This window comes from Culex quinquefasciatus, chromosome 2, assembly GCF_015732765.1.
Source record: "Culex quinquefasciatus strain JHB chromosome 2, VPISU_Cqui_1.0_pri_paternal, whole genome shotgun sequence".
NCBI lineage: Eukaryota > Metazoa > Arthropoda > Insecta > Diptera > Culicidae > Culex > Culex quinquefasciatus.
This window is the reverse complement of record NC_051862.1, coordinates 136089369-136106485: the sequence shown is the minus strand read 5'-3', so window position 1 is coordinate 136106485 and position 17117 is coordinate 136089369. Positions and strand designations below refer to the sequence as shown.

The 17117-nt window shown below is 35.1% G+C and overlaps 1 protein-coding gene across 1 annotated transcript in view; it reads left to right on the top strand.

The window, feature by feature from the left end:
* Window positions 1–1647: 1647 nt before the first annotated feature.
* Window positions 1648–17117, top strand: part of LOC6038630 (ras-GEF domain-containing family member 1B) — an 86018-nt gene continuing 70548 nt past the window's right edge. Inside the window, exon 1 of the mRNA XM_038255179.1 lies at window positions 1648–2358. The gene's annotated coding sequence lies outside the window, so the exon portion shown is untranslated. The remainder of the gene's footprint in view (window positions 2359–17117) is intronic.

Genomic DNA, 17117 nt, shown 5'->3' with positions numbered 1-17117 from the left:
GGGGCTCCGCCCTTCAATTTTAAATGGGATTTAACCCGTAAAAAAAGATTTTTTCAAAAATGTCACTTTTTGAGGCATTTTGGCCACTGAAGCGTTTATTTTCAACATCATTGGCGTGTAGGCCAGATCCTTGTGCATCTTTTGGTATATATAACATTGAAGTTTGGAGCACCCTGGAGCTCGGTACAGACCTTCAAAGTTTGGCATTTTTTCGAGAAATCGGTCCCGGCAAAAAAGATATGCGTCGCACCTCGCGACGCCCGAGACGCCATTTGATTTTGCTGGGACCGATTTTTCGAAAAAAAATGCCAAACTTTGAAGGTCTGTAACGAGCTCCAGGATGCTCCAAACTTCAATGTTATATATACCAAAAGATGCGCAAGGATCTGGCCTACACGCCAGTGATGTTTGTGGTAAACGCATTGGTGGCCAAAATTCCTCAAAAAGTGACATTTTTGAAAAAATCTTTTTTTACGGGTTAAATCTTATTTAAAATTGAAGGGCGGAGCGCCAGCTCCTGATACGTCCAATCAAGCTCATATTTTGGATTTGGGCTTAGTATGCCCACCGGAACAAACCCTTGAATGCCCGCCAAAAAGTCATTTTTGTTACACTCTAGTAATTATAGTCACAAGCAGTTTTGTCACTCTTAATGCACGTCAACTGCTAATATTTCCGATTAAAATTCTTAACTCCGGGCAACCTTATTCCACCATAATGCTCAGCCAAACAAAACGTGTTTGTAGTTGTTTACATTTATACAGACGTGCATCGGCACTCAATAGCACTTCACCACATTTTGAGATGATGGCCTAAGCAAACCGGCAGAGTGAATCTTTGCTCACTGTGCAACACATCAAACTTTAGTTCGATGTCTATAATTATCGTTTTTCACTATATAATGTGCATTACCAACAAATTAAAAGTGATTTGAATAACACAAATATTTCATGTGCTAAATGTGCTATTTAGCACTCAAATAGCACTTCATCGCTAAAACTGGCGAATAAGTGAAGATAAAGGTTTCGGTCGTTCAGTAACTTATAGTGCAATGAAAAAAACATACTTATTGTATAAAACAAATCGATTTGATGCCTTTGCCAAGCCGTGGAATTAGAAAAACTGTCAAGTGCTATTGAGTGCCGATGCACGTCTGCATTTATACTCTATTTTTTGTTTATTCAAGGTCAAACATCAAAACATACGGAAAATTCACGCCAACTCAAAAAGGTGGTGAAACAGTTGAGAAAACTCTACACAATTTCTCATAGAGAAGAGATGCAACAAATGGCTGTGCCATTATTTTTCCACCAGAGAGGAGAAACTTTTCCAACGTTCACTCTCATGGACCGATGAATTACACCACAGAGCCAGGATGACGATATACCGTTAGGAGTTCATTACGGGGTTCTTTACTGAAACTGCTCGAATTTTTATATGTCTGAGAAAACAATGTAGTTCATTTGTATCTCTACAAAATTAATTGTCAAACTGCAAATGAACCACCTTGTTCTCTCAAATGAATTGAAATTCGAGCAGTTTCATTCATGGTATCCGCAATGAACCCTTTACGGTGTATCGTCCTTCTTCATTTGTAGAATGCCTCATAAACATTCCACCGCCCCTCAACGGTTAGTTGCTCGCGAACGGTCAATCAGGACGGATGTGGACGAAGCCCGTCGTCAATCGTAGTGTGATTTTAGCCGTTTGAGAGTTGGTGGTGGGACACTCCCCCGGACTATCGGACAATCGTGACTTCCAGGAAATACCGCTCTCGCTGCAGTTTCAGGATTTTGGCGGTTGAGGATTAACACAAGGATTAAGTTGGATACCCCTCTCTCTCTCTAGGATTAGCAGTTGTGGCAGCTTGTTTGCACTGGATTAAGAGCTCATTCGAGTGTGAGTGGCCGAGTGTCAAAAATGATGATGAATCTGTTTGTGCATCGCTGGAGTGCCGAGCCACGAATGCAACGTGATCAATCATTAAACGTGGCCAATTTGGGGGTGGTGCCACGTGCGAGGAAATGATGTGGATACAAACCCAGTGAGTTGGAAAACTAGTTTATACAGGCGGAAACGTAGTGTGGCGAGAGGAAAATTTGTTCATTAGCGTTTGACAAAGAGCGACGATGCTGCCACGTTTTTGAATGGTTTCAACGCAAGTTAGCTTATAGAAAAAAGGAAGCAAACCGGTGTGCTCATGTGAGGGCGTATGTATGTGATAATCTTTTGGAAAACATAACCTACAAGGTAGAAAAGAGAACGTAAATAAGCGTGAAAACCCGTGAGAGGAAAATGCCAGAGGATTATTCACCGGACAGCATAGAAGCAGCACCCGTTAAGGATATATAATTTGCGGTAATGAGAAAATTTAATTTATGACTCGTAATTACACACACACACACAAACACAGTTACACATGTGAGCCACATTGTGCTGACACGTGCAGTGAGATGGGTGGTGAGATCGTATGCAAATGACCATCCAGATGATGTATGCCGTATATGGCTCTGGATTAGTGCTGAGCAATTCTCTACGAAATCGGTCTTTTTTCTTCAATTTTAATTTTTGTATTTTTTAATCCGACTGAAACTTTTTTGGTGCCTTCGGTATGCCCAAAGAAGCCATTTTGCATCATTAGTTTGTCCATATAATTTTCCATACAAATTTGGCAGCTGTCCATACAAAAATGATGTATGAAAATTCAAAAATCTGTATCTTTTGAAGGAATTTTTTGATCGATTTGAAGTCTTCGGCAAAGTTGTAGGTATGGATACGGACTACACTGGAAAAAAATTATACACGGTAAAAAAAATTTGGTGATTTTTTTATTTAATTTTTTATCACTAAAACTTGATTTACTAAAAAACACTATTTTTATTTTTTTTTATTTTTTGATATGTTTTAGAGGACATAAAATGCCAACTTTTCAGAAATTTCCAGGTTGTGCAAAAAATCATTGAGCGAGTTATGAATTTTTTAATCAACAATGATTTTTTCAAAAAATCGAAATTTTGGTCGTAAAATAAAATCAAATTTGCAATCAAAAGTACTTTAGTGAAATTTTGATAAAGTGCACCGTTTTCAAGTTATAGCCATATTTAAGTGACTTTTTGAAAGTAGTCGCAGTATTTCATTTTTTGTGCACATGTTTGCCCAGTTTTGAAAAAAATATTTTTGAAAAGCTGAGAAAATTCTCTATATTTTGCTTCTTCGGACTTTGTTGATACGACCTTTAGTTGCTGAGATATTGCAATGCAAAGGTTTAAAAACAGGAAAATTGATGTTTTCTAAGTCTCACCCAAACAACCCACCATTTTCTATCGTCAATATCTCAGCAACTAATGGTCCGATTTTCAATGTTAAAATATGAAACATTTGTGAAATTTTTCGATCTTTTCGAAAAATATATTTTCAAAATTTTCAAATCAAGACTAACATTTTAAAAAGGCGTAATATTGAATGTTTGTCCTTTTTGAAATGTTAGTCTTGATTTGAAAATTTTGAAAATATTTTTTTCGAAAAGATCGAAAAATTTCACAAATGTTTCATATTTTAACATTGAAAATCGGACCATTAGTTGCTGAGATATTGACGATAGAAAATGGTGGGTTGTTTGGGTGAGACTTAGAAAACATCAATTTTCCTGTTTTTTAACCTTTGCATTGCAATATCTCAGCAACTAAAGGTCGTATCAACAAAGTCCAAAGAAGCAAAATATAGAGAATTTTCTCAGCTTTTCAAAAATATTTTTTTCAAAACTGGGCAAACATGTGCACTAATTTAAAAAAATGAAAAACTGCGACTATTTTCAAAAAAGTCACTTAAATATGGCTATAACTTGAAAACGGTGCACTTTATCAAAATTTCACTAAAGTACTTTTTGATTGCAAATTTGATTTTACATCGAAAAATGAAGTTGAAAAATTTTTACGTCCAAAATTTCGATTTTTTGAAAAAATCGGTATTGATTAAAAAATTCATAACTCGGTCAATGATTTTTTGCACAACCTGGAAATTTCTGAAAAGTTGGCATTTTATGTCCTCTAAAACATATTAAAAAATAAAAAAAATTAAAAATAGTGTTTTTTTGTAAATCAAGTTTTAGTGATAAAAAGTTAAATAAAAAATCACCAAATTTTTTTTACCGTGTATAATTTTTTTCCAGTGTAGTCCGTATCCATACCTACAACTTTGCCGAAGACACCAAATCGATCAAAAAATTCCTTCAAAAGATACAGATTTTTGAATTTTTATACATCATTTTTGTATGGACAGCTGCCAAATTTGTATGGAAAATTATATGGACAAACTAATGATGCAAAATGGCTTCTTTGGGCATACCGAAGGCACCAAAAAAGTTTCAGTCGGATTAAAAAATACAAAAAAAATCGAATGACCGAAATCCTAGAGAACTGCTCTGCTAGAATTGAATACGTATCAAAATTGCAAGTTTTGTTAGAATGTTTCAATGTAGCTCGAGTTGCGATACAAAACTTTTTTTTGTTTTGATCAATGGATCATTTTTTTTCGTTTTTAAATGAGCATGGTTTAAATTAAATGTGATTATTTATCTTTTTATATCGAAATTTATGTAACAAAAAGAAAAAGAATGATAGTTTCAATTGAAAACAAATCTGAACATTAAATTGAATATAAGAGCTTACAATTCCAGTATTAACAAATCTATGCTATTGCCTTATTGACTGTTGGTTGCTTTGAATGGAATAAACTAAACCTTATCAAAGTAAGTCAAAACTGATGTCCAAATGAATTACTTTTTCTTTTCATATGTAGAATTACATAACATGATGAAAACATATGATCTAAACTGCCCATAAAAGCAAAGTTGTTACAATCTGGAAATGTGTCCTTTCTTATAAAATAATCGATTTCACTTTGATTGTTTTAATACTTATGGTTTCAATACTTTTTGTATTGCAATTTTAATACCATTGCTTGGACGTTTTTTCAATTTATTAAGTCTTTAGGCCAATGCAAATATTTTTCAAAGTTGTTGTCCCTCGGCTCTGGGAGGGGGGGGGGGAAATAAAAAAAATAAAAAAAAATAACCATAGTCTTATCATTTGTATGCAAAAACTGTTTTAAAATGCATTTTACACTAGTTCAAATATTATGCAGTTTTGACGAAAACAAAAAAAATAACGGAAAAAACTTTTTACGATATTAAACATCCAAATTTTTTTTAAAATTCAGGTGATTTTTTAATCAACCCAAACATGCTTAAAATCATACTAAACGAAGGGGATTTCAAATTTATTTCAGCTAATTTCACTTAAATTTGAAGGGGGGGGGGGGGGGCAGCTTATTTGATCAAACGAAATAAAACCAATGAAGTTGCTTTCTTTTAATTTTAAAACTTGCGGACCCAATCATGCAACAATCTGATTGTAAAAATAGTCAAACTTTGTTGTAAATAGCTTTGTAGACAGTATTTGAGGGGATGAATAAAAAATCGATAGTTTTCGTTCTCAAAATGTGTGTAACAAAAATCTTGGTGCAAAAAGCTCTAATTGATGTGCACCGTTAAGGGGTTACATACATGTAAATAGTCAAAAATGTCAGAGGTTGGTATGAGCACCCATTAAAACTTTTTTTTCAATCTTTTTGCAGGGCATTAAAATATACATTTTCATCTATTAACAGAACAAATTTGAATGCTTGTGGTTTGGTTGAGCGTTTTAGCAGAATGCATTACTGTGAATACAAAGAACTCGTCTCTCTGTATTCACAAATTTGAATACATTTGGTTGAATCATTGCCAAGATATAGCTATTTGAAGATAGTAGTTTCAAAAAACGGGTGCCACGATATATCAACCCTGCTTTGACCAAATCCGCTTAAAAACTTTGGTGAATACTGAATACTCGTTAAACCGGTGTGTGCATGACGAAGGCCGATTTTCAAAAAGTTGATTTTAAAACAAGTTTAAAATATTTTTATGTTTTTCATATAGAAAATCGTTAGTTTTTGATTTTTTGTATTTTTTAACGCGTTTTTCTCGGAACGTCGAAATGGCGGGTGCGACAAGATAGCACGACAACGTCGATATGAACTGTGAACCTTTTGAAAAACCACGCAATCCCAAAAACGATCAAGCTTTTTATTCTGGGAAAGCCAATTACTACCCATCAACGATTTATGTATAAACCGCAAATAAGTTAATCAATGATTGTTGGAACAACAATTTAGCAGCTACTTTGGTTTCTCGGAAAACCTCATTCAAATGAAACCGATTGTGGATTTTTTTTTATTTCTTGTCGAGTGATGCTGCAATAACTCAATAACAACGAGCACAGCTACCGTTACCGATAAAAGTTATTTCCAATCAAAATTATTCATGCGTGTGTAATGAACGAATTTCACACTCATTCAACCGTTGATGGAAATTTCCGAGCGAAAACATATTAATTCATAACACATCTCAGTATGGAATAGTGTAAAAATTGATAATAACGTACCCACTTTTTTTAAGCCTCCAACCCAACCCCGTTTTATTGCCACGGGAGCAAAATGTCTTATTTGCAGGAATGTGCGTGTAAATAACATTACGAGCAATGTCAAAATATGTCAGAATGATAAAAAAACGCGCATTCGAACATATATGCTAACTTTCAAAGGGTACTAGGCCGGAATGTTTTCTCCATCAACAGTGGACTCGCAAAAGCTTGGAAAAAGTCTCATAAATAGCTGGCAGGAATCATAAACCTCTGTCTATTCACAATCAATAAAATAATCTAATGATTTGCTTTTCAGGTAATTTTTCCATAGGTGCTACTATCAAAAGAAATGTTGTATCATTTATATGATTTTTTTTTAAGAATAACATAACATAACATAGCATCACCAGAAAAAAATAAACGTGCAATTGCTTTAACATTCCAACGCCCAAGGCTCCGAAAAAGTTGGAACGATAACTTCAACTCAATGGTTCTCTGTCATAACTCAACCAATCAAGATGATTCTTCTTTCCAGTGATTTGTTAGGATGTCTAGATGATTCTAGACTTTTGCAGAACTTAATTTGATCAAATCTGTAATTTTTGCGATCAAAAACATCGTTCCAACTTTTTTTTTCGCGTGTAAAAAAAAAATCGCCGAAAATTCCGCGGAGGCAGTCGTTTTAAAAAAAGGTGGAACGATGTTTTCGGTCGCAGAAATTACAGATTTGATCAAATTAAGTTGTGCAAAGTTCTAGAATCATCTAGACATTCTTACAAATCAGTGGAAACAAGAATCGTCCCGATTGGTTGAGTAATGCCCGAGAACCAGCGAGTTGAAGTTACCGTTCCAACTTTTTTGGGAGGCTTGGGCGTCCGAGTAAGTTGGACATGCGTTGGGCGTTCCAGTGTTAAGAGTGATCTTTTCTTTTATTTTTACTACGAAATAATAATTAAATTGCTGAAATCAATGTAATATGATTCCAATAATGATTTGTTAATCCTCACATAATTTTTATTTGGTAAAATTGTCAGTTAATTCCACGAATTTCATTTTTGTGGGATGAACAATAACTTCCTGCAATTTATTTTCTATAAAAGTATTGCACACACTCTTTCATTGTACATTTTGTTTTTCTCAAAAACCTCATTTAGATTAAAGCTTGTGAGGTTTTGTTTTCTGTACTTTGTAATTCAGTTAACTGCATTTCCAATCCAAGATGTTTTAATGTGAAAATAAATTACAAATTCCAAACCCATTCAACCGTTACCGAAAAGTTCCAAAAGGAACAAATTATTTCTAGCCTAGATTTTCAAACGGTTCTATCTGTATACTTTCCACAAAGCATATAAGTGGAAATCAAAATAATACTCTAGCGAAAAACTCCCCCACAATTTTACAACTCTCCAATAAACCCCCGTTCCACATTACCGTGGGAGCAAAATGTCATCACGACTGGTATAAATTTGAGGGAGGAAAGACAATGGCAAAATTTATAAAAACTCGTTCCTGGGAAAAAACGCACATTTGAACATGATATTTTTTTCCCCTACAGATCGATTGCCTGGCAACTTAAAAAAGCAACAAAAAAGGAAAGCAGCAAATATAAAACCTTAAAACAGTTACAATGTACCCATCACACAATAAATACTCGCAAATTTCAATACAAGCAAACAAGATAGGAAAACAGTAATGCTGTGCAGTAGTCAACTAGCAGTATGGTAAAATTATTGAAATTTTTTTTCTGAAAGGGGTAATTCTAAACCAGCTCACACGAAATCGAGAAAAGTTGCCCCGACCCCTCTTCGATTTGCGTGAAACTTTGTCTCAAGGGGAACACTAAAAAATGACCCTGTAAAGTTAGAAAAAACACGAAATTTTAATAAAGTTTTGCAACAGTTGGTCGTCGTTGTTCATGGCCGTTCATGGTCACCAGTGCACAGTGGTCCAGATCGCAAAATTAAGTGGAAAACGGATTTTCTGAAAAATGGTGAAGTTTTGGAGCTTTGGTGTCTTGAGAAGAGTTGTTGTAAATGGAAAGGGGCAACTTTTGGCTTGGTTGAAAATTAGGATGGTTCACGATTAGGGTGATTTTGAAAATCTAACTTTTCAGGATTATTTTTGGGATTTTTATCGTCTTCTAGAAAGTTGTTGGGCTTGCCAATTTAAGCAACTTTGTCCAAGACACCAAAATTTGATCTAGTAATCTACGCCTTCTAAGACTAAATTTATAGAAAGCATCTGAGCAAACCTTCAAAAATCAGTTTTTTGAACGTGGCAAATCAGGGTTAAGTTTTAGAGAAAAGTGATATTCGGAGCACTTTTAGAGCTCTACAAAACGAACATTTTTGTTTGTTGACATGTCAATTTGGACTTAAGGGTCAAAAGTTACAACTATTTTAAGGTAAAAAAGATGCAAATTTAAAACTCAAATATCTCGAAAAGGCGCAAGCCAAATTTTAAGCGCCAGGTTGCATTTGAAAGAGGAGATCCAGCACTACAAACGCTGAAAAAATCCCAGGGGTGTTTTTCTTTAAACTCGAGATATCTTCATTTGCAAAAGTCTAATTTTCAAGGGAAAACCATATGGGACCACCCTAACGAAATTCGAAAATTGTCCTAATATATGTTTTTCCATGTAAATTTGTCCGCTGATTCTGAATCTGCCCTCAGAATTGAGCCAAAGTATCGAAAATCGAGTTTGTAGTGCTAGATCTCATCTTTCAAATGCAACCTGGTGCTTGAAATTTGGCTTTCGCCTTTTCGAGATTTTTGAGTTTTAAATTTGCATCTTTTTTACCTTAAAATAGCTGTAACTTTTGACCGGGGAGCGGCCGTGGCTGACTGGTTACGGTGTTCGCTTTGTAAGTGAATGGTTCTGGGTTCGATTCCCATCTGCTCCCAACGAGAAAGTTAACGTGGAGGTCCAGAGTGGCAGAGCGTAGTCCAAATTTTTTTTTTCTTGTGGGCTGGTAGAAGCGTTCAAAATTGAATTTTGGAAAATGTTAAACCATAGGGATCAAGAAGACATTCTGAATTTTCAGATGGATTAACTACTTTTAAATTTCATCAAAATGTGAATTCACAATGAGTCGATTTGTGAAAACTTCGTAGACCGTCTGCCCCGTTTTGGTTTGTTCCCACCGCGATAACTCTGACTGGGGTCACTTTTTGCAAATAGGAAAACATGATAGGAAAGAGCAAGTTCTTACGATTCTTATGATACCATAACATTGATATTTTCTCGAAAAATATTGGAGCACTAAACGCATGAAAAAATATTTTGAAAAACTCGCAGCCGCCAACAGACCACGCGACAGAACGTGCAGCAGTGGACGTACGAAAAAAGGAGAAACCGACATAACGGTGATAACTGCTAGCCGCGTGGCAAAAATGGTTTTGCCTGGTTGCTTTGTCATTGTTTCTCGTTCGCTGCTGCACCATCGTTCTTCTACACATGGGGCACAGAGGGAATAATCGAAATTTTACGCAATAAATGAATATCTTCTCGGGAATATTTTTGGGAATTTTGGTGTCTTTGGCAAAGTTGCTCGTATTAGTAGTGCGCATCTTTTGGCACCAATTTTTAGTTCCGAACTTCACCGCATAGGTGGCGCTGAAAACTAACTTTTACAAGAGGGTCGTAGAGCTTTGGTCTCTTCGACAAAGTTGTGTAATTTATCTTTTGAACAACTTTTAGAACATTTAAAAATCCCAAAAATAATGGCAAAAGTTACAGCACTTTAGACAAAATATCTCTGATAAAATCGTTTTTGTTCTAAAACATCTTTAAACATATTTATTTATCATTCCAATAATGATAGTTGGTGAAAAATAATTATTGAAGAAAATTCTGCTAAATCTAAAAAAATTTTGATGTCTTATTTTACAAATTATAGAAAAAAACATTGAAAATATGGTAATTTTGGAAACAACTCGGAACTACTCGGAGCCGATTTGCCGAGCATTTAAAAAAAAAAAAAAAATATTTGGTCTTTTTGCCTATAAGTTATTAGCAATCCTCTCCGAAAGTCAGAAATGAATTTCACCTATGTATTATATATTTAGCTAATAAAAATTTCGAGCCTTCTCTATGAACAAAGTTCTTTTTTTGCATGTTTGGATTGCCCCTACAAGTTTTCATTCAATTTTGGTCGTTGTCTTGAATTTCATGTAAAAATTTGAAAATCAAAAATCTTGAAAAGAAATTTTCAGATTGATTGGATGCCTTCAGCAAAGTTTTAGAAAATTGTTAGAACAATCCAGCATTCAGAGTCAGGTAGAAAATAATTACTGGACCTGGGGGGGAATTTGTTCTCTTGGCATTTTTTATGATTTAGCTCTTCCATACAATTTGCAATTCTAACTACATTAAAAATATTTTGCAAAGTTTGTGATAGTAACTTGTTTGCTCTCTTCTGAATAAACTATTCATCACTTGAAATAATAGTGATGTGCCAACATCAAGTACGCGACGGAAATACATGTCAATTCAACAAAAATCAAGAGATTTTCAATTTTTAAGTTTTCACATGAGATTCGTATAAGGACAGCGGCCAAAATTGCATGAAGACTAGGTACTTTTATCTACAAGGACTTCGCCACCCTGGGCTCCTAAGTGTATGAAAATATGGCACGGAGTGACGGCGCCGGATACCCATATTTACACAAAGAATTTTAGAGCGCCCACCGCTTTTTTTTAGAAAAATGCTCGGCAAAACGGCTCCTAGCAGTTCCGAGTTGTTTCCAAAATTTTCCATATTCCATATTTTCAATGTTTTTTACTATAATTTGTAAAATAAGGCATCAAAACTTTTTGAGATTTAGCAGAAACTTCTTCAATAATTATTTTTCACCAACTATCATCATTGGAATAATAAATAAATAAGTTTGAGATGTTTTAGTACAAAAACGATTTTATCAGAGATATTTTTTCAATGTGCTTCAAAGTGTTTTACCATTATTTTTGGGAATTTTTCAATATTCTAAAAGTTGTTAAAAATGAACGCTTTACAATACCATATTGTATGACGAGCTTGTTCGACATGGGAATCTCTCTCTCATAACATTACACCTTAGCTTCCATCCACCCCGTATTCGAACTGACGACCTTTGGATTGTGAGTCCAACTGCCTACCAGCGACTCCACCGAGACAGGACCCAGGGAGACGACTCCTACACCTGGACTGAGCTAACGACCTAACCTTTAGGTTAGGGGCCAACATTTACTTCCCGTCCGACGGAAGGCGTGATCAGACAAATCTCGTCTCGAAAAATGCCACCGGGACCTTCTGGGATCGAACCCAGGCCGATTGGGTGAGAGGCAATCACGCTTACCCCTACACCACGGTCCCGACAACATTAGGGATCTTTATTTATTTTATAAATTTCTAAATGATTGCGTCTCATACTAAATGTATCCCATTTAGGGTATATGAAAAATACCCAACGTTTGTTTTGTTAATTATTAGTGGAACACATAAAAACTCTTTTAGTAAAAAAAAAATCTTATGACGAGGTTGAAAGCAAAATCAATAAGATAGTAATTGTATAACAGGAATACTAAAACAAAATACAGTAGAGTAATTTTGCGTGTGTAGGTAATAGGATGTAACAAAATGACTTTTTGGCGGCCATTCAGGGCTTCGTTCCGGTGGGCATACTTAGCCCAAATCCCAAATATGAGCTTGATTGACGTAACAGGAGCTGGCGCTATGTCTATTTTTGAGGCACTTTGGCCACAAATGCGTTTATCAAAAACATCACTGGCGTGTAGGTCGGATCCCTGCGCATCTTTTGGTATACCGTAAAACGGGGTAACTTTGATAGCCGGGGTGACTTTGATAGGTTTGCGATTTTCCCGTAAAATTAACGTGGAGGTCCAGAGTGGCAGAGCGTAGTCCAAATTTTTTTTTTCTTGTGGGCTGGTAGAAGCGTTCAAAATTGAATTTTGGAAAATGTTAAACCATAGGGATCAAGAAGACATTCTGAATTTTCAGATGGATTAACTACTTTTAAATTTCATCAAAATGTGAATTCACAATGAGTCGATTTGTGAAAACTTCGTAGACCGTCTGCCCCGTTTTGGTTTGTTCCCACCGCGATAACTCTGACTGGGGTCACTTTTTTGCAAATAGGAAAACATGATAGGAAAGAGCAAGTTCTTACGATTCTTATGATACCATAACATTGATATTTTTCTCGAAAATATTGGAGCACTAAACGCATGAAAAAATATTTTGAAAAACTCGCAGCCGCCAACAGACCACGCGACAGAACGTGCAGCAGTGGACGTACGAAAAAAAGGAGAAACCGACATAACGGTGATAACTGCTAGCCGCGTGGCAAAAATGGTTTTGCCTGGTTGCTTTGTCATTGTTTCTCGTTCGCTGCTGCACCATCGTTCTTCTACACATGGGGCACAGAGGGGAATAATCGAAATTTTACGCAATAAATGAATATCTTCTCGGGAATATTTTTGGGAATTTTGGTGTCTTTGGCAAAGTTGCTCGTATTAGTAGTGCGCATCTTTTGGCACCAATTTTTAGTTCCGAACTTCACCGCATAGGTGGCGCTGAAAACTAACTTTTACAAGAGGGTCGTAGAGCTTTGGTCTCTTCGACAAAGTTGTGTAATTTATCTTTTTGAACAACTTTTAGAACATTTAAAAATCCCAAAAATAATGGCAAAAAGTTACAGCACTTTAGACAAAATATCTCTGATAAAATCGTTTTTTGTTCTAAAACATCTTTAAACATATTTATTTATCATTCCAATAATGATAGTTGGTGAAAAATAATTATTGAAGAAAATTCTGCTAAATCTAAAAAAATTTTGATGTCTTATTTTACAAATTATAGAAAAAAACATTGAAAATATGGTAATTTTGGAAACAACTCGGAACTACTCGGAGCCGATTTGCCGAGCATTTAAAAAAAAAAATATTTGGTCTTTTTGCCTATAAGTTATTAGCAATCCTCTCCGAAAGTCAGAAATGAATTTCACCTATGTATTATATATTTAGCTAATAAAAATTTCGAGCCTTCTCTATGAACAAAGTTCTTTTTTTGCATGTTTGGATTGCCCCTACAAGTTTTCATTCAATTTTGGTCGTTGTCTTGAATTTCATGTAAAAATTTGAAAATCAAAAATCTTGAAAAGAAATTTTCAGATTGATTGGATGCCTTCAGCAAAGTTTTAGAAAATTGTTAGAACAATCCAGCATTCAGAGTCAGGTAGAAAATAATTACTGGACCTGGGGGGGAATTTGTTCTCTTGGCATTTTTTATGATTTAGCTCTTCCATACAATTTGCAATTCTAACTACATTAAAAATATTTTGCAAAGTTTGTGATAGTAACTTGTTTGCTCTCTTCTGAATAAACTATTCATCACTTGAAATAATAGTGATGTGCCAACATCAAGTACGCGACGGAAATACATGTCAATTCAACAAAAATCAAGAGATTTTCAATTTTTAAGTTTTCACATGAGATTCGTATAAGGACAGCGGCCAAAATTGCATGAAGACTAGGTACTTTTATCTACAAGGACTTCGCCACCCTGGGCTCCTAAGTGTATGAAAATATGGCACGGAGTGACGGCGCCGGATACCCATATTTACACAAAGAATTTTAGAGCGCCCACCGCTTTTTTAGAAAATGCTCGGCAAAACGGCTCCTAGCAGTTCCGAGTTGTTTCCAAAATTTTCCATATTCCATATTTTCAATGTTTTTACTATAATTTGTAAAATAAGGCATCAAAACTTTTGAGATTTAGCAGAAACTTCTTCAATAATTATTTTTCACCAACTATCATCATTGGAATAATAAATAAATAAGTTTGAGATGTTTTAGTACAAAAACGATTTTATCAGAGATATTTTTTCAATGTGCTTCAAAGTGTTTTACCATTATTTTTGGGAATTTTTCAATATTCTAAAAGTTGTTAAAAATGAACGCTTTACAATACCATATTGTATGACGAGCTTGTTCGACATGGGAATCTCTCTCTCATAACATTACACCTTAGCTTCCATCCACCCCGTATTCGAACTGACGACCTTTGGATTGTGAGTCCAACTGCCTACCAGCGACTCCACCGAGACAGGACCCAGGGAGACGACTCCTACACCTGGACTGAGCTAACGACCTAACCTTTAGGTTAGGGGCCAACATTTACTTCCCGTCCGACGGAAGGCGTGATCAGACAAATCTCGTCTCGAAAAATGCCACCGGGACCTTCTGGGATCGAACCCAGGCCGATTGGGTGAGAGGCAATCACGCTTACCCCTACACCACGGTCCCGACAACATTAGGGATCTTTATTTATTTTATAAATTTCTAAATGATTGCGTCTCATACTAAATGTATCCCATTTAGGGTATATGAAAAATACCCAACGTTTGTTTTGTTAATTATTAGTGGAACACATAAAAACTCTTTTAGTAAAAAAAAAATCTTATGACGAGGTTGAAAGCAAAATCAATAAGATAGTAATTGTATAACAGGAATACTAAAACAAAATACAGTAGAGTAATTTTGCGTGTGTAGGTAATAGGATGTAACAAAAATGACTTTTTGGCGGCCATTCAGGGCTTCGTTCCGGTGGGCATACTTAGCCCAAATCCCAAATATGAGCTTGATTGACGTAACAGGAGCTGGCGCTATGTCTATTTTTGAGGCACTTTGGCCACAAATGCGTTTATCAAAAACATCACTGGCGTGTAGGTCGGATCCCTGCGCATCTTTTGGTATACCGTAAAACGGGGTAACTTTGATAGCCGGGGTGACTTTGATAGGTTTGCGATTTTCCCGTAAAATTAAGAGTACAATTAAAATACGTAAGGGACCATCCATAAACCACGTGGACACTTTAGGGGGCATGGCGATTGTCCACGATCCATACAAAAAGTTTTTTTGTATGGACAATTGTCCACGAGGGGGTAACAGATTCCCAAAAAGTGTCCACGTGGTTTATGGATGGTCCCTAAGGAATGGTTCAGAAACATACTGACCGTGGTAGGGAAGTGTTCGAAGTACCTCAAGAAGAACTTTTCATAAATTTTTGAAAGGATTATAAAGTTAGTTAACTATAGTTAGGAAAATGTTGATGGAAGTCATTATTTTAAACTTCTCGAAGTGTCATGATTTTCTCAATGAACATGATTTTTAATCGGAAAACTGAATGCATTTTCGGATTCTTTGGACAATTTTCCACTAGGAGAAGGTTAAATAAGTTTGTAAATAATAAATAATATGTGTTTTTGAAACACAATTAAAAAAATCTCCAAATTTATAGGCAATTTCAGTTGAACAAATTTCATGTAAAATGTGAAAACTTGTGATTCGTGCTTCGAATTCAGTATAAAATGCAATATAAATCGATAATTTTACTAACAAAACTAGTTTTAACAAATTTCAGGCGAAATTTCGACTTTTTAACAATTTTACCTAAAATTTATATGTATTTTGTTAAAAACCTTATAAACTTAGTTAACTTAACATAAACATTGATTTTTTTTTCTTACAAACTATATCAGCTACTTTAGTGATGGTACATTTAACGTGCAAATAAAGTTTGAACATCTTAAATATGATTTTAACAAGAAAAACTATGACTATCAAAGTCACCCCGGAATTTAAACTAAGAATTTTTAACTTAACTATTTTTCTAAACACTATTGAAAAAACTTTTTTTCCAAAATAGTGCATGGACTTTGTGTGGCCAACCCCAGTACATGTTTTAAAAATAAAAATCTTGAGAAAAACCTTACCTGTTGCAAAATATTCTAAAAACGAATTGAAATCCTATCAAAGTCACCCCGGTTTACGGTATATAACATTGAAGTTTGGAGCACCTTGGAGCTCGGTACGGACCTTCAAAGTTTAACATTTTTTCGAAAAATCGGCCCCGGCAAAATCAAATGGCGTCTCGGGCGTCGCGAGGTGCGACGCATATCTTTTTTGCCGGGGACTGACTGTTTTGCTCCAAAAATTATATAATTTACGGCAAGCTTGTCTGTTTGTTTGTCCCACCTAACGAATGTTCTGGATGAGTCCTATCGTGAAAATGTTCGCAAATCAATCCCGCTTAGAAATATTTTGTTCTGAACTTGCTCACAGCTAATCTCTTTAACTTATGCAGAGCGTCGACAATCTGAATCTCTTACACCATTTTCATTCTTATTTATATGGCACAAATCACACAAAAGATGTATTTACTCTTTTTAAAAATCTCATCATGTTTTTGGTAATACACAATTTAATCTACCTCTGATTATTGCAACTCCCATTTTTAGCAATATTTTCTTTCTGATTTATCAACTTTTGTTAATTATCAATCTCCTAAAGCTTTTGCATTATTTTTTTTTACATTTCGTTACTGAAATCATAATTCACATTTTTGGGGTCATATTTGAGTTCAAAAATCCATTATAAAATAACGAAACAAAAATATTTTGTGATTTGATAAACAAAAGTGTTTTATTTTTCTGAGGACACTCCCTTATTCCAATTCTTTGGCAAAAATAAAACAATTTTAAGATTTTTAGGGGTCGCTGTTGAGAGTTGATGTTTGTAAATAAAAAATTGAGAAAATGTTTGGGAAAAAACCTCGCTTCAGGATTTTGCCTGCAGGTAGCGCAATTCTAACCCAA